General features: G+C 39.6%; 2 protein-coding genes across 7 annotated transcripts in view; one reads left to right on the forward strand and one right to left on the reverse strand.

Moving 5' to 3' along the window:
• Positions 1 to 16,994, reverse strand: part of LOC138186288 (uncharacterized) — a 356,044-nt gene extending 339,050 nt beyond the window's left edge. Inside the window, exon 1 of the mRNA XM_069126016.1 lies at positions 16,983 to 16,994. The gene's annotated coding sequence lies outside the window, so the exon portion shown is untranslated. The remainder of the gene's footprint in view (positions 1 to 16,982) is intronic.
• Positions 1 to 25,913, forward strand: part of LOC138186276 (zinc finger protein 541) — a 589,272-nt gene that overhangs the window by 267,128 nt on the left and 296,231 nt on the right. The gene's annotated exons all lie outside the window — the stretch shown is intronic.

Genomic DNA, 25,913 nt, shown 5'->3' on the forward strand with positions numbered 1-25,913 from the left:
AATACATCTAGATATCAAACAACGAACGTGAAGCAAACAAACATTGGTAACGCGAGATGCTGATCCTCGGTGAATTCGTCAGGTCGTAACAACGCCGCGTAATAATGTATCCCGGTTGTTTGAAAATAAAGAAAGAAAGGAGTTGGGTGACAGACAACGGCGAATGTTTGTCTAATAAATGTCCAGGGAAGTCAAGTAGCGAAACGGTGGCCTTGTAGCCAGGGAAAAAACGTCTCCTTAAACAAGAGAGGAAGATTTCTCCCCGAAGTACAGCGAAGTAGACGAGGCCGTCCAACCGGAAAATAACCTTCGCCAAAACAACCGAGTCCCTTCTCTTCCAATTCGCATTCCGGCTTCTTTTTACCACGTAACATCGTTCCTACTCATCCCGCGGCATCGTGTACTCTCTTAGAGCTTCGTTTCAGCTGGTCACCGATCAGCTCTTTTTTCTTTTCCAACGAGCTCTTTCCGTACCGACCACGACGCCCTTTATCGCCACGATAGAGCCGTCTTTTTCCTCATGGATCCACTTCCGCCGGCAATCGTAGCTTTCGAGAGCTTCGATGCCTCTCAAGGTATATGGTTGTTTGAAAAGAACGTTTAGAGTTACTGTGTGAATATATTATACAGCGTGGTTCTAAATTTCGAAGAGTCACAAAATAAGTATTAGCATAAATCTTCTTGCGTTGGAAACTTTGTTTTTCAGAGAATCGACTTTGGGAGCTTATCAAATATACCTTATGGGGGTTTGACTAATTTCTAACTGGATAGAAACAGATCATTTCCAGGAGTTCGATTTTTTTTGCACAAATTTCTATTATTAAGATACACGGATTTTATTTTATATTTTTATTTTGCATTTATTACCTAGGGGTGATAGTAGTCGTCGAATTTACAAATTGCACCACGTAGTATCCTCGTGAGAAGGAAAGTTACCGATCGCTGTGACTTTAGTAATATGTCTTGGTCTATCCAAGGTTTTTCGTAGACTTTTTATTGATTCTCGAAGTTTGATAATGATTTGAAGCCTGTTTTTGCCAGTAAACGCAAATATTGTGTAACAATTGTTGCTAATGTAAATATAAATGCTTTAAAGCGTTGGCCAAGATTGTTCTAGTAATAGAATAACAGGATTGAGGATGTTGATGTAAATACTGTAGCTGGCAGGCTTATCCCATCGAAGGGTTGTTTAAGATTCATGTTCCACTTGGGGATAACTATCATTAGCGGCCTGAGCCATCCGTATTCGTAGTAAACGGGTTGAGAAAATTGTGAAACGATAGTCGAATCTCGGAAGTGCCTTTTAGGGAGCTTGTTACAGTACGTATGGAAGTTTAAAAATTGAAGTGGTTACGTTTCGCGAAATAGGATGCTTCTTTACAGTCTTGATAAATCTCAATCGTATACTTAAAAATGGCATTAAATATACAGCGATGTTTCAATTTTTATTTATTACTCCCATAAGAATCACGTGTAACGTTTGACAAAATTTATTCCACTGCACGAAACGAAATATTGAAAAAAATGAGCGAAGACTGTTGATGATTCGTCCTACGCTGAATATTTTGTAAAAATTACTGTCCATTTCAATTACTAAATTATATTCTGGATTATTTATTATTTATTTATCTATTTCGCGCATAAAAATCACACATAATATTCGATAGATTCTATTCTATTACATAAAATTAAATACCTTAACGAGGGAATACGACATTATCCAAGTACTTTACAAAAATTACTTTATGTTAAATATTACATCAGCGTTTCACCATCGTTTGTCCTAGGATGCTATTTTTTCGATCAGTTTCCCTCGTTTCTCATCCTTTCCGTTTCCATTCTCTTGGTTGCAACCAACCAGCTATCCCCGGCAATTTTTTTCGCCTTCCACGTCCCATTTGTTTTTCCGCGAGGGAATAAAGCTCGATGGCAAATCCTTTTTTCTCCTTAATGATTCCTTTCTTTACAGTATGCCGCTGTCAGCGTACTCACGGCAGATCTAATCAACCGAACACGCGATGTTCGATAATGTTTAATGGCACGAAAGAATTTTCATCTTTCTCGTTGTTCTCGAGTCTTCACGGGGAAAATCAAGGCGAGTGGCAAAACGCATCAAACGTCTCAATATCGATGAAGAAAAAATCTCGAGTCGTTGGCTCGTTGTCAAAATATTCCATTCTCGATAGTTGCGAAAAGTTCCTAAACGCGGTAAGTTATATAAATTATAGCGAATTTGTAAATTAAATAATTATGCCATAACTCCAACCGATGCAGTTGCATTCAGAATTGTACGTATCTTACTGAAGAAGTCTCTTGAATCTCAGGGTACAGGAGTCTTTTAAATTCATGGTGGCGCAAAAAATAACGTCGTTTATGTTCTTTATCATCTATTTTTCAAATCGTGTGTTAAAGTTCAAGATTCATATAGTTCAGAATAGATCAAGTCTAAAATACAAAGCCAGAAGTAATTTCGAGTTGATAATTTCGAATTTTTGTCCATATTAACTTAATACTTAGTTGATTTTGCTGAACTATACAGTTAATTATAATTAAAAATGGCAATTGAAGCTTAAATGATAAAACAAGTAAAACTATAGGTTATTTGTGTCGTTTCTTCCATTTAAACTTCCTTATTATATCAATTTAATTTTCATAAAAGAATGTCTTTTATTAATATTTAACGAATTTCTTTACTTTCGCCATGGATATTCCACGGATCGATCATCTATCCACTGATCTAATTTGAAAGAAAAATCTTCTCGCCAAATACGAGTCGATATTTTCTTATTTTAGCAAGTGATCTAGAAATGTCTGTCCTCAACGTCATATTCTATGCTGCGAAATGTTACATATAGGCACACGTATTCAAAAATTTGAATAAATTATATCTCGTAGCTAACAAATTGATGTACCTTGCGCACGCTCGTCAAATATTCGCACCGATAAAACGTCGCTACTGCGCTGTTAAATAACACAGTGACAAGGTAAAATGAAATTTTATCGGTTCCTGGTGTTAACATTCGTGGTCGAATTTTCAATTTCAAAGCCGATCGAAGGTCAGGAGCGCCCGCGACGAGCACGACGATACGTAGCTACGAGGACAGGTATTCGAAATGCTGTTAAAAACTCGAACGCAGATAGCTGGTCACGAGGCGAAGTATTGTTGTCGTGTACCGGAATTTCGAAAGAGCAAATAAAACGGAATCGCACTCGACCGACTTCCATGAAACATTCGAGCTTTCGAAAAGGAAACGATCCGAGGTGTATTTACACGATCGAAGTACGCTTCAGCCCGCATCGAACCGCAATTTTGCATCCGTATGGAAACGGTGATTGCAATGCTTCCGTGTTCCGTTTTTCGGTTGCCCGTATTCGTAATACTTCAAAATAAGTTCAAATATCTCGTACATGTACCGAACGTGGATTATATCTCATTTTGTGAATTTATGATCCGCGAAGATTACAATCTGTAATATTTCATGTTAATATAGCTGTAATATTTTTAATATTGGTAACGAATATTGTAGCATTATTACTTTTAACTATTAGTAACTGCGTTGTATAAAAATAGCATCGATTTTTTATTACTTGCGGAATATTCAAAACATCGAACGTTTGTAGGTACATTTTCGTTCATCCATCTGAGTCAACATAATAAATCGTCCTTAATTAAATTACCAACGATATAAATAATCCTTTTAGAAGCTGCAAATGATATTTAAAACGAAAAAGTAAGCAAACATTTTGTTTTTCGGGAAGAGTTCTAAAATCCTACGTTGATTTTCTATTACAAGAATCTGCCATATAAAAATCGTTAAAAATTTACGATATAAAATTCCGGAAAATAAACGAAATAAAAGATGAACCAAAAGAAGATTCCAAAAACTCTCCAAATCGCCTCTCAGTATTCTCTGAAAAACACTGCGAGAGCAAAGAAAGTAAAAAGTTGGCTTGCCAAAGAAATCTTTAAAACCTTTTCCCCCTGAAAGCAATTTCCTCCGTAAAATCTTGAGCATTTTAATTCCCCGAAAATGGTCCTTCGCTGCCCGTTACTCGCGCACGTAAACAACGGCGATGTCGAAGTTGCAGGGTCGTTCGTCAAAGGGGGTTGCAGCAGTCGCGGCGAAACGCGTCCCTGGTGAGCGGCGATTAATTTTCGAAACAGTGCGGTCCACGCGTAAAAGCAGCGCTCACGGGGCTGATCCACTGTCGCGTTACAACATTTACGCGGAAAGAGGCTCGTTCGCGGTAGAGCCATAAGGTGGTGCGGATAACGTTCCCCCTGGCTTGTTTATTTCGCATGAACGTATGGTTAAAGCCGGAACCATATCGCGCGCCATGCACAGCGTTGTGCAAAACCTGCGTGAAATTTCAGGAAGCCGTGCAAAGTCGCGTAAACTTTACTCGTTCGTTGCCAGAACGATCGCCAGTGAATGCAAGTACAGAAGTTTCGTGCATCCTTTGTCGGTAACTGGCGACTATCGCGCCACGAATGTATCGGTATTTTACGTAATTATTTATGTAATTATTTATATCGGATACCGATATAAATTCTAGTATAATTCTACCGATACTATTCTAGTTCCTTTACATTTTTAATATCGTTGATTAAATAAAGAAAAATTGAAAGTTCAATGTAGTAGGATCCAATGAACGTTATTGTTCTACGAAGAATTTCGACAAATTGAATTGGTACTATAAAGGATTATAGAATAAGATGTGTATTGTTTCTATATACAGAGAATAAAGTAGAAAAGTCCCTCGGTAATCAGCCGAACTAAACGCGCGATCTTCCTCAAGATGTTCCACGTTTCATCAAATCAAATATGCGTATACCAACTGAATTCTGAAAGAATAACAATGAAACTAAATTCTTACTACTTTAGTCTTCTTCTATATGTATTTTGTTGAAGAATAAGTCAAAGAATATTTTTCTTTGCCCACTGAAAATTATATCTTTGGTTAAAAAAAAAATGGCCATCTTTAATTCAATGAACGTTCAAAAATATAATAAAAATTCCATGCAATCATGCTCTTGAAGGTATAATAGGCATGTCTGAATTAAGGAAATGCACATGTGCAGTTTCGCCTATTCCATACGCGGAACGAAGCGCGACTCATGCTCTTTTTTTACGTTCTCGTCGAGCGGCTGAAGTTTTTAAATTCGTTTCTGCCCCATTAAGCTCGCCTCGTTCTATGCTCTCGTGCCTTCATCCTCTCTCTTTCTCTCTCTCTCTCTCTCTCTCTCTCTCTCTCTCTCTCTCTATGTCTCTCGTCTCTGCGTTCGATCTATCTGTAGCTTCTCGAACGCGGTTTCTTCCCGCCCTGCCTCCCTTAAAAACGAACGACCTCTTCTGTTGCGGGACATAAGTCGTGCTGGTAATATCCATTTACTAAAACGTGGCCAGGCAGGTGGAATGGCGATGCTCGTTTACGGCTAGTACCTCGTCTATGGTGTTCCGTCAGGGATGAATTTGATAAAGATATTTTTTTCTGTATGTTTTAAATTTAATTTGTTATGTATTTTCTTTGTGATCTTATTTCTTCAAACGGTGATCAATAATAGAAAATAAATAATGGCGTATTGAAACGCGAAAGAGTTTGAAGACTGTAAGAAAGAGAAAATTCCTATTTGTAGCCAAAAATGAATGCGTTTTTATCGAAGTTCTAATAACAGAGTATTTGGAATTTTACTTTGACATGTCGATACAAAGGTAGAAACGACGTGTCTCGTTGCTCGTTTCTTCTACATGAAACTAAAATTGGAATGCTCGAACTTCTACGGCAAGAGATCTAGTCGTTGCTTAATCTCCAAGCTTTCTCTCCGAGACGACACGCGAAACGAGATACATCGTTCTTCGCGTTTACGTTTACCGTTTCCCCAGTCTTCCACTCGTTCTTGGTTTAATGGTCTCAACGAGTATGCTGTTTTTCAGCTTAGAATGCTTTGAGCGCGATAAATTCGACGAGAATTCCGTTGCTCCGAGTCGAATCGCAATCCTGAAGCGTAATTCTACGAAGGAACGATGTACTGTCCCGAATGTAAGAGTTAATAAATTGGCAGATTTTTCTTTGCGACATCTCGCTTTTAGTTCGATCCATTTACCAAACATGAGTATTTTATGAAATAAATTTTATCGAAGAAATGACATTTATTACCGCGAAGGAAATCATAAAGTTTGACGAATTACGTTAATATTCCTGCTGATAACTCTATTCTTATTAAATGAATGTATAATCGTTCATATTCGTTTATGCTTTAAAGAAACGTATAAGGGACTTTCTTTATCTTTTATAGATCGTAAAATTAATATGTTAAAAATGCATGTATTTAAAATGCTTGTAATAATTTTATTTCCTTTCGACTCCAATTTAATTCATAGTAAAAATATTCAAATAAGAAAAATGTACAAATAAACCAAATAAAGAGTAATTAAATTTATTTGCAGAAGAATCGGCAACTAAAATAAAAAATCTCATTTTCCCCTGCGTTCTTCGCCTTGCATAAAGGAAAGAAAAAACGTAAAGTATTGCAGAAAAATGCAAGTTATCTCCGAAACCTTGTTCGTATTGAATACTTTCGAGACATTAGCAGAGGTCGTCGAGCAGCTCAGTCCGGGGAATCGCATTAGCCAGCCCGTAACACATCAACGCGTCGTTAACGCGATTTTTACCGCCCTCTATTAGTTCTCGTCAACGTGCCGGTCGCTTTAATGAAAGCATTCGACGCCCTCTGGCCAGAAACCGAATTCACAAGGGGAAAAGAATAAATTTCAACCAGCGAATGCGAGTTATTCGCGAGCTAATTTGTTCTAGCGATATTGCCGTGGCGACTATTAGCATTAAAATCCTTTATTTCGTTGGTCGACGAACGGAAAGAAGGGAGCGAGAGAAACAGAGAAAACCACGGTATTATCCGGACTTCGCGGTTGCATTACCGCGCAAATGATAGAATCTCTGTCATAAAGAGTAGCGCACGAATAGGGGTTGGTGCGGTGACTGGAAGGGAAGGGGTGGTCGAGTTTATGGTAATGAAATCTAGATTATATTTTCGGTTATCAGGCGTGCCCGAAATTCCATTGCACGCGTATACGAACACGCGTACGGCCACGAGAAAAAATATATTCGCGGATAGACTAGAAATAACAGAACGTAACAACATTGAAAAAGAAAGAGAAGAAAAATAGGGGAAGCAAAAAAAAAGGAAAGGAATGGGAACAAAAGTCACTGAAAAAACAAGAGATACACTTCAGCAGTACGTGAATTTTTCCAAAGAGTGAAAAGTTAATGGTAAAATATTAATTCGAAGCAGCACTTAAGTTCCCTCGCGTCTATTAATCCAAACGCTTATCAAAAACACTGTAATAGTGTATTTTGCTATCTATATCTTTGAATATAACAAATTGCTTTTAGATTCAGCAATTTTATATTAAAATATTCCATTTTAGTTACACAATTACGTTGAAATAAAAATACCAACAAAGGTGATCGTATAGAAATAATCTTCAAATAGAAAATACTTTTCCCATAGAAATGATCATTATCTTATAATGTTCTCCGTATGGAATTGAAACATTGCAGTTCGGTTTACCCGTAGCTTTAGAACCAGGCCACATCTTGTCAAAAATAAACAAGTGTCCAAATATATGTGTATTTCTAATCGATAGAGCGTACATCGCGTATATCGTTCGAGACGCATCCCCGTTGCCTAGTTTTCACCTATTTCAGAAGAATCTCGCCCATTTGCGTGCCGCCTTTCACGATGCACGCCCGCCAATGGCCACGCATCATCGCTATATACCTACACGCGTGTATGACCTGGAGCGTGCTCGGCCGGATTTGAATTTAAATTTTCTAAAACGAAATACCATCGTCCGGCCCGCTTCTCATTCTTCGAACCCTCGTCACAAGCCTCGCCCCCTCGAGGGACAATTTTAATTTGTAATCAGAAATTTGCATGCGCCGCCGCTGGACGCGCGCCGCCAAGCCTCTCTCCTCTCGGCCAAGCTTTACTCGTCCACGCCGCGGACCAGCGGCCCGCGTATCCGCTCGAACCCGTATTATCATTCGAATTAGCCGCGGTCGAAGTGAATTGAAATCCCCGCGAATGCAAATTTATTCGACGCCACCGCCACGACACCGGATACTCCGTCGATGCACGCCGCTTGGAAAACCGTTCACCGATCGAAGGAGGGGGAAACACACCTATTCGAACACACACGCGCGCGTACCTGCTTGCGTAAAGCGTTTTCATGCCCGCATTTCCGCATAATACGGTTCCCGTATGCGTTTTCTTTGGCCGATAGTTAACGCTTTGGATGCCGCGTGCTCTAGAAACTGATATTCGCTATGCGTGCATACATGCAACGATATCTGGAAGATAATAATTGAACTATAACAGTTATAACAGCGTTAAATTCTTAGTTAAGTGAAATATTCGCGAATATTCCGTTTTAGGTTTATATATTTCTTCTTCTCTGCAAACTGATATTTATCGTACATAGAATGATATTTGGATAATAATCGAGTTACGTTAAGCAGAGTTAAAATCTTGGTCATGTTGGATATTCGTGAATTTCTCTTATTTTACAAGGTTTCTCGTTGTTTCCGACGATTGATTATTTTGAAATATGAGAATCTAGAATGTTGAGGAAACGTTGGCTACAGTTATCGAAGCTAATAGATGCTGAGAATATAGTTTGTAGTATGAGTCAATAATTAATTCATCGTCACGATAGCTTAGTAAACGAAATACTATTTCTCTCATATTCTCTGCTGAATTTTTTGGGGATTTTTCATAATTGAAGCGGATTAGTTGTCGAGTGTATCCGTGGTGGAATAACATTACAATTCGTTTTTTACTAGCAAAACGTGCACAGAGCATCGGGAATTTTCGTGTTTGTATTTTATGTTCACGATGACAAACGTTACAGTCATTTGAGGTGAATTGATGCGTCGTTCAATTTATCACCGTGAACGAGTTACAAGTTGGTTTTATTACATTTTTGTTTATAATTAATAGGCTTGTCAAAAGCTTCGCCGTGACAAACGATACGACTGCGGCGCTTTCGAAATTCGACCGCGCTATCTGCGCGCGAATACATTTCTTTGCAATACGCGCCGGTTAGCTCGGTATTTTTTTATTTTCGAATTTTATCTTCGTATTAATTACACACACACTCGCATACGTTACTAAAAAATGTATCGTCTAGCGAGTTCACGGGACACGTTCAACTTGCATAAAATTTGTCAGAAATATTTTATGTTCGGCAAAATAACGCGCATCGATAACTGCTACAACTAACAAAACGTTGGTTCAAACAAAACGTGCAAAAGCATGATACGGCATAAATATTTATGATCTAACAATCAGTATCGCATGGTATTACACGTTATTCTATGTCATTGAAATACACACTTTCTATTTCCTATTGTATCCTATCTCTCGTAGGATACGATATTTTATAATATACGATATACAGAGTGAGAATTTCTATATTATTTCGTGCAATAATCACAGGTATCTGCGTAGTATAAATCAGCCAGGAAAAATTCAATTAATCGGGCATTAACAGCATTAGCTGACGTTTCGTTCGGATAAATGGAGTTCCACTGTAAGTGTCAATGTCAAATCAACAATGATTTTATACTTTTGTCATCGGTAAGATACTTTGGTTGTTTCCCAACATCAAGATGAAAGGGAAGAGACTAAAATAGAATACAATGGAACAGCATCCAACTGTATCACGGTATCAGCGAGTAGCATTCAGGCTTAATTTACGTTGGTCGCCGCCAGCAGAGTGGCCGAGCAAGGTTCTGCGAACGAATCGATCCGCGGCGAACGTAGCCCGCGTAAATCATGCTCGGCGAGGTGCGCGCGTAAATCTGCCCGGTAAATTTTTCGCGACTGCCGGCACGCTCGTCCTTAAGTTCGTCTTTGTCGTGCCGAGACATTATTAAGTGCGATTTTACGTCGGACATGTCGACGAAATTGGCATCGTCGTGAAATTGTCTCGCGACACTCTCGGCTCCGCTCGGCTACCGGAGGTGCGAGCCTTCGCCTCTCGTAATAATATGCCGGCCGAGATATAAATCACCGTCTATTTTTGAACCGGGTCCAAAAGTTTCTTCGAATTTATTCTGCCGCGGTTACATCAACGTGGAAGTGCGCTCGGCTACGTTGCCGTCGTTGTTATTGTTCCCGCGCAATTACCGCTCATTTCCGTCAACTCGCCCACGGATCCTGCGAGTGAACGTTTGTCGAAGGAGACCGCGGAGGAAAGTTGGTCGAAAATGTGAACGAACGTCGGACGAGGACGTATATCGAATGAATCGAGCGTTCCGACTAGCAAACGACGCTTAATTCATCCATCGAACGTCGTGTTTTTAGCAACCGAGATAAGAATAATTTATTAAGAATCAAGGAATTCGTTGGCCTAATAAATAGTAGACGTATGGTAGTAACTTGTTAACAGTACATCGCTATACGTTCGTGATAATTACACTAACTTCTTCAGGAAATCAAGTTTCTTTCTTCGTTCGAAACAAATTGCACAAAAACGAGTTCCCACGGACTCGCCTTAAAAAGGTAGAAATTTCATTCGCGGTCAGGCTCGAATAAGAGAAGAATCGCGTGTTTCCTTGCGCGTAGCGAAACAACGTAACAGTGGCTCGAAAATAGCACGGCTAAGCTATTTATTCGTCCTGTAGGCCGCGAAAATAAATTCAAGAGATGCGAGGGACACGAGCAAGGGAAGAACAGCCGAGGCGACCGGAATATTTCCAGCGGTGTGGAATACACGAGATATGCACACGCGGACTTTTTATCGATCGTCCGTCTTGTACGATGCAGAGTGAAAAATTATCGAAAAGAGCTAGCACGTGTTTGTTACCGCATCGTGGCGAGTTTAATGGTCTCTCATTATGTTCGTTGTCATAACGATAGGGAAAAGCACGGCTCTTGCGTTCGATAGATACGAAATTTTTGTTAATCCAACGTCGTTCGCTCTGTTCGTAATTCGTTTCGATTACGTATATTCTTCGAAAATTTTTCTATGTAACTTGTTTATAAAAATAGATAGGCATCTGTTAGATATTGTCCAAACGACGAATTATGCGAGTTTGAGTTAATCGTTATGAGAAAGATTACTAGTGGAAAGTGTTAGATATTCTCCCTTGTACTCGTGTTTCTATAATTTTATAATTTGTACATTTTAAAAGATAATAGTCTGATTTTCTAGACTGAATATATTACCACAATAGTAACCAATTTGGTCGTTTCTACTAATTCACAATTTGACTTCTAATTAATATCGATCATCAATTAAAATGTATTATCTCAAATCTGCTGACTATATATCATGTAGAATACCGTGAATTAACTATATTATACGTCAGAATTAATATACATTCGTATATTAGATATTCGCATATTGAAATAGATACGAATGGAATCCAATTATCGTATAATATTTGTTTTCTAAATTACTCCGTCTTCCTCTAACGTCTATCGATATCGTTCGCTATCGAGCAAAAAGGACGAAGCTTCTGAAATATCAATTAACCATCAATATGATAATAATTCTAACCGATCTTAAACTAATAATCCTGTTAAATCTCAATATTCGAGATTCCTTAAAACACCAAATGATTCGTGTTATTATAAACCTGGTTGAATTTAGCGTGTTGAACGGCCGCGTCTCTCTTACATCGTCGAGCTTTAGCGTAAGGCTCGTGTAGCAGCTCGAAAACCACCCTCCGGGGTGTCGTTAAACTCGATGCCTTCGAGCGAAGCACGTCGGCAACGCGTTCTTCCGCTCGAAAATTCTCACGAAAAGCATTCCCCACCCCACATCACGTTGCCATGCGTTGGTAGTCTGCAGTCAAGGCGTAACAAAATGACAGAGTAATAATGGCAAACCATTTTGTAACTCTCGTTTCTACAACGCAAGCGTGAATTTTGCCTGATTTTCCTTCTGAATCAGGAAATGATTTTCGTATTCTCGACAGCTAATTTATGGTCGATGTTGGAAAAGATGTTGAGGAATGTCGCTATGTAGAACATCTGTTTCCGCAGAATTATCCTTACTTCGGTATATTGTTATATGTACATAGGAAAACAGTATTGAAAAGTTTGCTTTTATTGTGGTTTATTACGTTCCTTTGTAGTCCATTCGATTGTATAGCTACGTTGCAGAATGGTTATTGAACATTTATCGAGTTTTAATAATACAGGTCGAATAGTTTGCTTAAAATACAAAGCCTCTATGATGCTGAATTTTGAAGAGCTCGCGTGAATTTGTATTATCGATTAATATCGGTAATAAGTTGAAATTGCACACGTTGTTCCACGAAGGTATTGTTTTTGTTTGATCGTGATAATTTATTATTCCTGATAATAGGTTCATTGTTAACGTAACGGATTACACGTATAATTCAAGGTTGGAATATCGATTAATTTAAAACTAAATATTTTTGTCTTGTGAGAAAACGTTATCGAATAACATCTCGCCAAAAATCTACATAACCTGCATTCACGTAGAAAACAAAGCATGTATTTTAATTAACAAGTTTATAATTAGCCTAGCGTTATGGTACCTGTTGCTCGTAAAACGGTTGCCTGTTCGTCAGAGCCGTGTGCAATAAAATTTCATATCTGTTTGCATGTCGTGGCGTGGGACTCGGCCGTCGTAACTATGCGCACAGGTGTGCTTGTGAGTTCTTAGGATCGTGGAAACCAGCGGGAACAATTCCACCATTTGACCGCAAGCTCGTTCGCGAACCTCTCTGAATTTCATAGGATGTTTTACATTCTCTCGCTGAACGAATGAAAGCTGAAATAAAAAACAGAAAGGAGAACAAAGTTGAAAAAAATACACGTTAAAACAGCTCTGTATTACTCGTAAAATAAGCTTGAAACAGCTGTAAGCATCAGTTCCGAATTATTTTCCATATGAAAGTTTCATTTTATAGATACGTGATTTTTAACCATAAGAGGTTATACGTATGTTTCGTTTTCTGCATTTATAAACCGCTGCGATTGCACAGTATTCAGCCATTGTATGCCGGTGAAATATAGTGCGATGGAACTTTAGAATTCTCAAAATAAAATAGATTTCCTCTGTCAAGTGTAAAAATCTGCTACAAACAACACTATTGTTTTATTTATTCGTTACGTACATTTGGTTTTCGCTCAGGTTCAATATTGTAAACGAGAAATTAACTCAAACTTCTGATTAAAGTACTCATAAAGATCCTAATTCGCTCGATCCAGGTCCGGTTATATGTGCTTACAAATTTATATTTTTTACACAACTCAAATCTATTTAATCAATATTCAAATAACAACGTAATTCGATAAAAGTCAACTAATTTTTCCAACAACTCTTATCAGGTCTGTAAGTATGAAACCGGGATTTGCCTACAGATGGTCCTAGCTGATAATGTAGTTATCATTAAACTGCGTCATAGATGCCAAAAGTCTTTCTTGACATCTCATAAACATTTTCGACTCAGAACAATACAAGTTTCATACAACAGCATAGTTTGTAATAGCGTTGAACATGTCAAATTTTGTGCCTGCAAACTACGATTTGCGGACAGCATTGATTTTCTGTTACCATTTGAAGAAAACTGCTGTAGAATCGCATCGAATGCTTGTCAAAACTTACGGTGAGCATGCTCTTGGTAAATCACAGTGCTTTGAGTGGTTTAAAAAATTCAGAAGTGGCAATTTTGACGCGAGGAACGAAGAACGTGAAAGACCACCGAAAAAGACCACCGAGCTGTTAAAATCTGGCGAAACCGTTAATGCTGAGCGCTACCGACGACAAATGATCGATTTGAATCAAGCTTTGCGTGAAAAACGACCACAATATCAAAAAAGGCAACACAAAGTAATTTTGCTTCGTGATAATGCCCCATCACATACAGCAAAACCGGTCAAGGAAACGATCGAAGCGTTCAGTTGGGAAATACTTTCGCACGCGGCTTACTCACCAGACTTGGCTCAGTCCGATTACTATTTATTTGCATCGATGGCACACGCACTTTCTGACCAGCACTTCGCTTCTTTCGAAAATGTACGAAAATGGCTCGATGACTGGTTTGCCTCAAAAGAGCGACAGTTTTTTTAGCGTGGCATCCACCAATTGCCAGACAGGTGGGAAAAATGTTTAGCTAGCGATGGGCAATACTTCGAATAAAATATTTTTAATCATTTTCATACAATAAACGTGTATTTTCCTATACAAAAATTCCGGTTTCATATTTACATACCTGGTACATGTTTCTACTAATCGCAAAAGCAAAAGATCTGAAACCTACCAGATTGATGGTCGAGTTCTATCATTAAAAATAGTATTTTCTTTTGAAAAATATTTCTATTTACAATGTAGATACTTTGCCCCGTCACTACTCGCAACTCTGAACTAGACTCGACTTCACGAACAGCGGACCGATACCAAGAAAGAATTTTTCCACAAATTATATGAACCATTAAGAGAGAACGACTGACAGAAAAAGAGAGAAAGTTAAAATAAATTTTAATCCCTAGCGTGTTATTTGCCATTCCGTCGAACGAATCAATCTGCCAGGGACTCGATACAGGCGGCCAGGTAAATTACGTTTAATTGAACGTAGACAGCTTTATCTATGATTTCGGGATGGAGCGTATGGAAACGGTGCCGCCATCATCGTCGTTCGAATCGCGCATATCCCATATTTGCCGAGTGTATTTGCAGGGCACACAGTATCGGCCGATATCGCGTAGCTTCCCAACAGTTTTAAACCCGGATTCCCAGCGATAATTAATGATGAAGCCGTGTTTGTTCGAAGATTATTAAGTTACGTTCACCGTCCGCTTCGATCGGTCATCGAACAGAGAGGGTTGGGGAAACATCCTCTTCCTCTCTGCCTTTCATCCCCATCCTCTTCTTCCGTTCGGCGAGATATCGAGAATCGCACCTACATACATACATACACATATATTGCAGTTGGATTTGTCGAATTTCGTTATTGTTCGCACGAACCGTGAATCGAAGCAGGCAAAACAGCGCGTAATTCTCGTTTTCAAGTCGCTCGCAATCAGCGGCTAATCAGCTAGATAGAAAGTATTTGCCGGTGATTCTTGCGAATGTTGGCCGTTGCTCGTTGTTGTTATTGTTGTTCTTGCGAGCATCATCGTTAATTGGATATCGATTGCACGCAGCCTCGAAACGAATTCCATGGCTTGTGGTCTCTTCAAGTTTCACGCGATTGAAATTGCCCGCGAGCCATTTCTGCGCCACCGCGTAGTATAGATATCGATATTTCACGATCTTGCGTTCGTACGAGTTACGCCGATCGATGGCGTTTCAAGGCTGAAATTGCGGTTGAACGGCACGGACGAATCACCAAATTGATCCCTCGAAAATACTAATAATTTGTATCGCGTATCTTCGTTATTTTTATGGCGAATATATTCGGAAGAGCTACCAGCGATAAGATAGACCGTGAACGTTTTTTTGCTTTTATAATATTCTCTGTAAAACTAGATCGTCATTTTAGAATTATATAAGCTGCGGAAGGTTTTTGGACGTTGCGAGTGAGCACTTTTTGGAAATGTTTGCAGAGTTTGCTCGAACTTAACGATAGAGCTGTTGACCAGCGGAACAAAGAATGTGCGGGCGTAACGATAAATGTCGCGCGAAGATATATTCACGGATCTTTTATGCACTAAAAAAGTTTAAATAGTACAACTGTGATTAAGAATTATTAGCGTCGACTTAACCCTTTAGCTCTGTAGAAACAAATAATTCAAGCTGAACAATTTAGAAGACATTTGTTTCTTTATCTGCATTTCTAGTGTCAAATACAGAGGATACGTGTAATACAAAATTCACAGTACTATATTTAACGATAATACATAAAAGAGCCAATTGTACGTGTATTAAAATATATACCAATTTTGTCAGGAACTGCGCGAACACCAAATCCAAAATCGACTCCAAAGACCAGACGTACTTATAATATCACGCATGTGATAAAAACCGGTTTTTATCGCGTACGATGAACACGCACACAAGAGTCGGTAGAAAACGATGGATCGAAAGTTCGACGAGTCTCGTACGCTGGAAAATAGACAGCGTGCGATGTTGAACGCGCGCTAATAGCGCGTAAATTGACCGGTCCGCTGTAGAACGTCCGCAAAACTGTTTCCCGGAGGACGTAATAAAAATGTAATTACCTTTGACGTGGAATACAAGGGAGGGTGTGCGAAGTGGAGCGCGCGAGCATGGTGCATTGTTTTTCTCGATTTCGCGTTCACGGTGAAAGGCGTATCGATTGCAGTTTAATTACGAAAAGGTGAAATATGAAAAGAGGGAGAGAGAAAGAGAGAGCCGCGTCCTCGAAGCATGTCGTTTGTATCGCGAAGCGTGGCTGGTGACAAATTGCGATTGGTTCGCGGTAAAACGCTAGCCGGAGCCATTTCGCCAGCGATCGAGTGGCTTCATCTTGCGCCTATTAATAAAACCTTCGTGCTCGAATTTGATCCATTCGAAAGGAATTCCGTGGCACGGCTGGCTTGTTCCTCCATATTTCACTATCAAAATGTTCGTCGTGTTTTTTTTCTTTCGCTTACTGTTAGCTGGTCTTTTATAACGCCTCGTTGGAATTCGATCGGAAGACAAAAGTAAGTTTTGATTTCGGTGTCGATTTAGGTTAAATATCTTGTTTCGGGTAATTATCATAGGCGAACTCGTGGTTCGAAGATGAATTGATCTTGAGCTACGGATATTCGTATTCTCGTTCTCGACATAGATAACGTTATAGAAAAATGCAATTAAACGTAATGTAACAACTTTCTTCAATGACATATATCTGTTTGTGAAGACATTCTACGATTGAAAGAAAGTATTCGAATGTTGGAGCAATTAAAATACTGCACCAGAGTGTGCCAATGAAATTATGTAATATACTAACCAGTTAGATTCGCGCTATACCTTAAACTTCTTTCAGCAAAATTCCTTCGAAAATTAAATTGCCCTAAAAATATCGAATACCTGCAACTAACGTCATTAGAAATGCGTCAGCAACGACGTTGCGATCCAATTTAGCCGTCATTAACGCTTACACGAAGCTGGTTCTTCCATCGTTTCTGCGAACTGGACGCGCCAGTCTTTTCAATGACGCGATAAAGTCGCGTTTTACGATTCGCGCGAGCCCCTTTGTCCGATTTTAACGAACGACACGGTGCACGGTCCCCGAACAGGATGAAAAGCTTGTCGTTTTAGCTGGAACCACGTCGTTGAAATCAAAGGATCCTCCTCTGGTATAAATTTGGCAAGGCTGTGTCTTCCAAACGAGCCGAGAGTACAATTCCTTGTAGTCTAACTTGTCTAGTTGCGAGCAAAGCGTTGTCAGGTATTTCAGACAACGGCGCTAAATCAATTTATCCGTCGTGGATGGCGTTTCTGTTGGATCAGACGGTTGCCGACAGAGGAAACCACGTTCCGGGTACGTTGATCGATTCGCTTTCGAAGTCGCCGCGAAACTGGCCGGCGTAAGTTTGCTTTCCTCCGCGGTGAAAAAACAAACGCAGCCCGTGGTCGAGTCTTTCGTTAGAAACTCAACGAGTTGAGAGAACTTCACGAGCTCGTGAATCTCCATTACATTGATGTTAGGAGCTGCTGTATTACTCGATGCGCGCCCAACGAATTAACGTTGTGCAAGTGGCTCGATCGAGCGCAGGCGGTTGTTTGAGCAAATTCGGGCTGTGTGAATACGAAATGACGATAAGAGTAGGTGAAGTTTTAAGAGAAAGTTGAAAGCATCGGAGATGTGAGATTTAACGTAGATCGCAGAATACGTTTTTAAAATTCTTTCTTTTATTTCTTTCTTTCTTTTTTTAATTTTATTTATATTTCACAGAGGTTCTTCTATTTCTTCAAAATCGGTCTTCGAGTTTACTCTCTCACCTTTGGAAAAGTTGGCACACATTCAACTTCCAACTTCGTGCTGCATAATTTTCTAATTTCACATTAGAGATTAATTAATAATTAATTCTTTATCCGCGCTTTAAATCAAGAAAAATCCATCTCGATTCGTAAACTCTATAAATAATTATCCTAATACACTGACTTAGTTACGTTGTTTCAAAATGTTTGCCAGGAATCTATCAATCAGCGTTTCCTCTTTTCCTTTCTCGCTTTTAACCATCGAATATAGTAATCGAAGGGAGCGGAACGTCTGCGGTGCGGGTGACATCGGTGCAAGGATGTAGAGAGTTACGTGGTCGTTGCGAATCACCGTGCCAAGAATTGAGTCATGCTCGAGTGTTCCCTTGCCTCGCTTCACCCTCGGTTATCCTCTTCTCGTTTCCACAGCCGTACACCTTCCCCTTATTTCGCGCCAACGTGTGTGCGTAAATGCGCGTACACACTCGAGAGATAAATTGGCAGCTCTTGTTAATTTCGAGGAATTTCCGCTGACGCGAATCGACTACGACTTGGTACTCTACGCGAAAGCGGAACGGAAGAAAAAAATGAGTCTTCGAGTAGATCAGCCGATGTCTTTTTGGAACATGAAATATTATCTTCTTGTCACTTCTGGCAGACTCGTCCTGTTCCATTTACACAGCGAACGACGTTCGTATCGACACTTTTAGATTATACAAAGGACTTTTGTGTATTTATGGGAAATTTAAAAATGCCAAGGTACACAGAATGCAGTTTAAAATTTAGCTCGTTAGTCCTATATTACGAACATTGCTATTTTATTTTATTCTAAAACCATATATATTTTACCATATATATTTTACATATATTTTTCCATGCTCTTATATATCTTTATATATATTTTATATATATTTTATATGCTCTTAATATATCATTGGTCTTAATAATTACACCTTTGGCTTGTACATAACTTGAGATAAATTTACTCGTTAGCATGTAACGGTGTGAGAAATAAAAATAAGGTGCTTAGCGAACGTGTTCAATGGGATTTCGCGAGTCTGCGACTAAAATCTTATTTTATCCCGAACATTTTGCCGTGCCAGAGAGACGTCTTTCCTCGTTGTATTTTATAGGAGGTTTCGTCGAAGTTTCGCGAGGGGAGATTGGGCAAAGTATCGAGAAATATGGTGTAGATGCCGTAGATACCGGGTCTTAATTCTATCGAAGGTGTTGCGGGATAAACGCGATAGAAAATTGAGAGGGCCGAGTCGAGGGTTCCAGCAGGCAGAAAATACCCGATCACGAAAAAGACACTACAAACTTAGTGAGAAATTGGCGAAAGTTTCTTCTTTGCAACTTTCTTCCTTTTCCTTTCAGAAACTTTCGAGATATGCCACTATCAGAAGGTATTAATTTACGATGAAAATACATATGCTACTATCAGAAAACATTAATTTACGATAAAAATACCGAACGCGTGAGGTTTAACACATTCCAAGTTCGAATCGAAATGTCTTTGCTAACCAAGCGGACAAACGTGTTCTTCGGCTTTCAAATTTAAAATATCGGAACATAAATCTTCGAAGAACCTGAAACAATACCTACGTTCCTCGCTTCTTCCAACACTTCATCAAAACCACGTAATCCTCGTCCGTTCTAAATCAAATCATCCTTTACATAACAAACAACCCAAAAAATAGCTCGCTCTATACACTCGAATCTATGTACGTTGTACATTCACTATCTTCCATAAGTCATAGGAAATCGCACATAACGTACATATGTATACCATCGTCTATAAATCACGGGACACTTATCGTCCATAGACATCGACGTAACGTATACCTGTGTTCCTAAGTATAATATCAAGATTCATGCTGATTTTAAATAAAATATGACAATCGAGCCAAATTATCCAGGAGACGATCGATCGGTCAGATATATATATTTATAAATTCTATCGTGCTATAATATTTTACAACAGTTTCAATAAAAAAACAACGCCTTCACCAGTCTTTTCATTCTAAAAAATTTCATTCAAATTACATTCTATGAAAAACACACCAAGGTCCACAAAGCTTCTAATAAGTGTGCACATCTGAAATCAAAAACTGTGTTAGCTCCACGTAATTCGCGTCGCGTTAAAACGTCAAACTCGTCAACCTTCGTCGAACGCGAATATCGAGTGAAACGGATCCAAAGAAGCCTGGAATTTATTCAGTTAGACGAAGTCTAGCAACGAGAGAAGAAGAGAAAAAGTCGTCGTTGGATTGGTAAAAAGCGCGTCTAGAGCACATGCTTGCGGTTTGCTCGTTCTGGTGTGCATGCACAATTTCTGAAAAGATCCGGCCGCCGTCCGAACGTCGCGTCGTCGACGTGGACAAATGGCCGCTTGCTGCAATAAAGTCACGACTAAAAGAGGGACACGGAAGGGCCGACGACTGTTCGCTCGTTCCACTTGCGCAACGAAAATCCGTTCTTATGGCTGGAACGTGTACGCAATCCGTGCCATGGGCGACACGTCGTCCTCACGTTTTGCTCGCACCCCTTCACCCATCGGTCCACCCTCTTCCGCTTTTGTTGCACAGTTGCACCCAACCACGGGTTATGTACAGATTCCATACGAATGCTGGCAAGCATCGATTTTATTTTCTTAGAATAAAATGGGACGTCTGGTTTAATACTTTGTCTTCGTGGGGAATTTTTAGTCACGTTTTTTTTTTTTTGCATTTTTGAAATTGCTTTCCGATTCGCGCAAAGATGTGTGGATATTGGTAATGGTCTTTTTTTGTGGATAGAATTGTTTTTGATGTTGTGGTTCATGTTCTTCTTCGCCGTTTAGTTAAAATTGAAAGACGTGTTAAGTTGTTGGTGCTGTTTTCTTGAAAAGAACGCGTGCCATAACGTGGTCATACAATAATTTACTTTATACTTCTAGATATTAATACAACGCGTGATGAATTCGTTTTATCTAATTAATGCGAATATACGCAACGATAATTAAGCGATGATTAAGCAATAAACTTTTTTCTTTTTTTAGATTCTTTATTTAGGCCACTCTCATAATCACAGACGTATTTATATACCTAGAGGTTATGAAACTTGAATTTCAAAAATGAGTTTTTTAAATGCTCGAAAATATGTTCTCATTGTTCAACATATATACGTACTTTGATATAAAAATTCCTATCTACCAATTACGTTGTGTGTAAAACGATATAAAAATAAAATTTTGTATCGAAGAATCATTCGATCGCCTTCGAACGAAATAGCAAATTGTAGAATGATCGAGATCGATAAATCGGAATGCGTGTGTTTAGCTTGGCTTCGCGGAGTGCCGTTCCCGCAGACGACAATTGTAGGTCAGATTCTATTTTCGGTGCACGTAAACTAGCGAAGTCGCGATTGTTGGAAATGCCGCCCGAAGCTTTTCCTTCGTTACGTCTTCGAGATTTGTCGCGTTCGTTCACGACATGGTAACTTTCGACCCGGGAACAGTTTGCATTCATCAGACCTGTTTACCTAATGTCGTTGCCACCGTCTGTTGTTTTCAACGTTCAGAATGCCTTTCAAAGGTTAAAGTTTTATACTGGCGCGTGGTACGTTTGTCCTACGGTTTGGCTTTCGTTCAGACAAATAGCATCTTGGAATTTCTTCCACGTTGATATCGCACAAGAGAATTTCTCTTATTTTTATATTTACCGGAGGAGATATAAATATCGCTCCGTGACCGAGTTAAAATAGTTTTTCGTATAATTAAGCTGTCGTGGAAACTACTAAGCTCGTTGTTATTAAGTTTTGCATATACCACTTTTATCGATTTCTCTTGCCATCAAGTTCAATTTATCGCATTCGAAGTATCAATTTGGAGTCTGATTTATTTCATCGTAAATATCTCACATGTTCGTAAAGAAGGAAGAACGCAACATCGAAGGAAGCAAGAAACATTTAAAAAATGTCATGTTCACAGCACACTTTGTATTATGAAATATTTAATTCTTTGTAGTTTGTTGGTACCGTTATACGCGTCTTAATTTAACTTCGTTTTCGCCGATAAAAAGTTCGAGAAGGAAGAACGCCATTGTAGAAATATAAATTTATAAATACGTTCCCTTTTGAAATAAAATGTTAACAAACCCGTAACTTTAAACGGTTTTTTGATCTTCTACAATCTTTCCACCTGCAATTCACATCGTACTTTGTCCCTCTTATTTTTACTATACAATAAGTAATAAAATAGTATAAAATAGATTGTTTAAAATAGATATATATCAAATATAGACAAAACGTAGCCGAATTATAGAAACAATCTTTAAATTTAATCGCATGATGTTCACCAAGTTTCGTAATAGTAAAACCTTACGTTTAATAGAAAAATGATAACTTGTAAGTGAAATCTAGAAAGCTTCAATATCACCTCCCCCATTTTAAGGTAACAATTCAAGAAACGAATGAAATAAATAAATCGTGTTATAAACACAATCCAGTGTACGAGCTAATCACCGTAAAACGTTTAACGTTGTGCGGATCAAAAACGCAAACAAAAATTCTTCATTCTTATAATTAAAAATACATTACAGCCACAAGCATTAAACAATGATTTCCCCTACCAAGGCTCGATCCAAACTATCGAGATTCCTCCGTAGTTACATCAAAGTCAGCGGCGAACGCGCTAATCGATATCTCAATCTCGTATCTTTTCTTCCCTTGTTCTTCGATTGGAACAGCACACCACACCACAGCACACCAGAGCGAAGCGTGTCACGACGAATTGCCTAGTACTTTCTCGGATCGATCTCTTCTTTTCTCTTTGGTCCTTACGTCGCGAGCTTTGGTTCGTCGTGTTCGACAGCGATCGCTAATAAACCGGCGCTGCAAAGGCAGGAAATCGCACGTTCTTCTTTCTCGTTGGACGGATCGAGGCGTGAGAAGGGGTTTCAGACAGAGGGTGGCGCGGAGAAAAAGGATTTCCCTTTTTCTCCAGGCAATCCCAGATAGAGCGGCCCGGAAAGAGTAGGAAATATCGGAGGCGTGACCCACCAAGCACAAGGAGGACAACCCCCGATTGAATATTTTTACATGTATGAGATTTTTATTCCCGAGATGCGATTGGCCGTTGCGCGCTTTTCATCCTTTGTCTCTTCTTTCCTTTTTCTTTTTTATTTTTTCTCTTCTTCTCGGCGAGATAAGGCGAGAAAAGAGGTACGAACTAGCGCCCCTGGATGCTTTCATCGTAGGATGGGGGCCAGACTATGCCCGCAAGCTAAAACCTTCGTCGATTTACGCCTCGATCGTCGAGACTTTGAGGCCATTTCGCGTTACCCTGTATGTGTGTTGTTTTTTTTTTTCGTCTCCTTTTACCTACTCGACGATGGGATCGCCCGAGGGGTTTCACGACAACGCGAATTCCTGGCGATGGAGTACGTTTTCGAGTACCTGTGACCGATACCAGCCGATCATCCCAGATTTTAAACGAAATTTTTGCATGGCTGATCGCTCTCAGAGGATAATAAAGATAACGCGATATACGGAATGGTTCAATGGAATTGAGGATTTCGGTCCTTAACCCTCGGTCTTCTAGTATTTTTCCAGTAGCTACTTACATGGTCGTTACTTATTCATCGTGGTAGTTAGGGATTTTCAGATCACAGAATAGAGATTAAAGCTAGAATTGAAATTGAAGTGTCTTTTGTAAATACGATTTACCTTTGCTCAATCGTAACGATAATCCGTGTAACGAGTGTTATAGATAATTTGCAAATTAAAATATTTAACAATTTAAAAATTTGCTGGAATCGATAATTACAAATCTGCGTTGTTGAATTATAGTGGAATATGCGGTGATTCTCGTCTGTATAAATCGCATACAGTAAACGTTTCGTTTTATACTTTACTTTACGTTGCAAGTCTATAAAATTGTCATGAAAAAAGTATACATTCGTCAGTTTTACTGGTCTGGTAGTCCTAGCGTTAAATTCTCTTTTTCACGTGAATGTCTACAACTTGGCCTACTTTAAGTCCCACCTAAAGACAACATAGCAGCATCATGTCACTTTTTATCGAGCTGTTGACAGAAACATCAGCTTTGTCGCCCGATATAACAGCCTCTACTCCCTTCTTTCTCAATTCAAACGTTTTAACAAAAATAATACGATGTTTCGCCGGTACAGCATCGCGAGTCTCAACAAACAGATCGATTGGATGATCGGGGCTGAGTGGATGTTTGGACACGACGTCTTCGAACGGTTTCTCGCGCGATTCCAGATCGTGGTCGCAACGTGAAATACCCTGTTGTTGATTTGGCCGCGGTATAGGCGAGCCAACGACTCGATTCGTTGCTGCTTCTCCTTATATTTCTTATTTCTCGTCCACATCCAGGCCGGCTGCAAGCGTGCTCATAGCACGGCAGAGTAAATAGAGCGTATTTCTTCTGGAAATGACAGGAAATTCAATAATCCTCGCGACGATAGAGAAAGAGAGAGAGAGAGAGAGAGAGAGAGAGCGAGAAGTGAAACAGCAGGGAGCAACGAAGGAGGTCATGGAAAGGAGAGGGTGGAAAAACAGGGGTGAAGGGGGTGTTAACGCGAACGTACGATCAACCGTGTGAAAACGAGGGGTGCGTTTGCGGGAAAAAGATGTGATATTCAGATTTTCTTGGATATTGGTGGCCGTGCAGCCTGCAATCGGACGCACCAGCTGCAGGCTCTCGCGTTTTCGGCCGAGTTCCGTACAGGAAATTGCATTTAGGAACACTGGTTTTCGGATCGGCTTTCGGTAGAAAAATATGCTATTGTTTATGGTAACAGAAAAAATATAATAACAGTAAAAAATGTGCTTATCAACTGGTATTTTGTTAGTTTATTGTTTGTTCCATCTTGCAGTGATTTTCTTTTAATTTCAGGCTATCCGTTCGTTTAGTCACTTACAAACTGCGATCAGTATTCTAGATTTAATTCTACTGATTACGTATTAGTATCTCATGAATATTTTTTTTTTAGTTACGATTTATAACGCACAATGAATTTTGATCCGACAATTCGACTCTTTGCGTACAAAATTTATATGTTAAACTACTGCTGTCAGAGAGACAGGCTATCAAGTATAGATACCAAACTTACAAATTTTCATTTCCAAACGCAAGTTTAATTCCCAAATTATATATCCTACAAAGTGGAAATTAAATTCGAAACCATAATAACTGAATATATTTCATCAGAAACTCGTTTCCATCGATAGCCCCACAATTTCACGAGCTACCCTACTTTTCATCGATGCGAAACTCCGACTCGACAAACCAGAATCTCTCGATCAACTTTGTCACATGGCTTCTCAACTAATATTCCAGTTCGAGGTGCGTACTCTGTACCTTACTTTCAAGCGGCGAAATGAAAAGAAAGAATCGTCGCTACCGTAAATCTCCTTCGAACGTCTCCCAGCAATTGTTTTCTCGATTTTCTCACCCTCGGTCGTTTCTTGAAAAATACGAGCGAAAGAATTTTACAGCCCGGCCAGAAAACTTTTGTCTCTCGTGATCCACGATTATAATATTCTTGTCAGGTGGCGCGACGAGGGAACGTGCGAACGTACGAAGGTATCGCTACGAGACGAGAGCTCGTGGCAGTCCTTTCTGACCCGAAATTCGTTCCAGCGGAGGATCCTCGGCCGGTTCCCTCGCCATCCGCGGGGACCGGAAACCAGGCAGGAAGATCTCGTTCGCTACGATTCGAGACACGTACGGGGAATTTATTCGCGGAAAGGCAGGTCGCGTATGCGGCCCGGCGTGCTCATCTCCGTCTGAGTTTCCGCAGCAGTTTTACCGATGCGCGATACGCCACGCTCGACTTTTACTTCGACTTCCGCTAGTTCTCCAAACTAGTCAATGGGGAACTGGAATTATGTCAGATAGGATTGGAACGATAGTTCGAATGAAAGTTTATAGGGAATGACACGCTTTTCGGCATATAAGGCGCGAAAAAT

The sequence above is a fragment of the Bombus flavifrons genome, chromosome 13, assembly GCF_040668555.2.
Source record: "Bombus flavifrons isolate JBK064 chromosome 13, iyBomFlav1_principal, whole genome shotgun sequence".
Classification (NCBI taxonomy): domain Eukaryota; kingdom Metazoa; phylum Arthropoda; class Insecta; order Hymenoptera; family Apidae; genus Bombus; species Bombus flavifrons.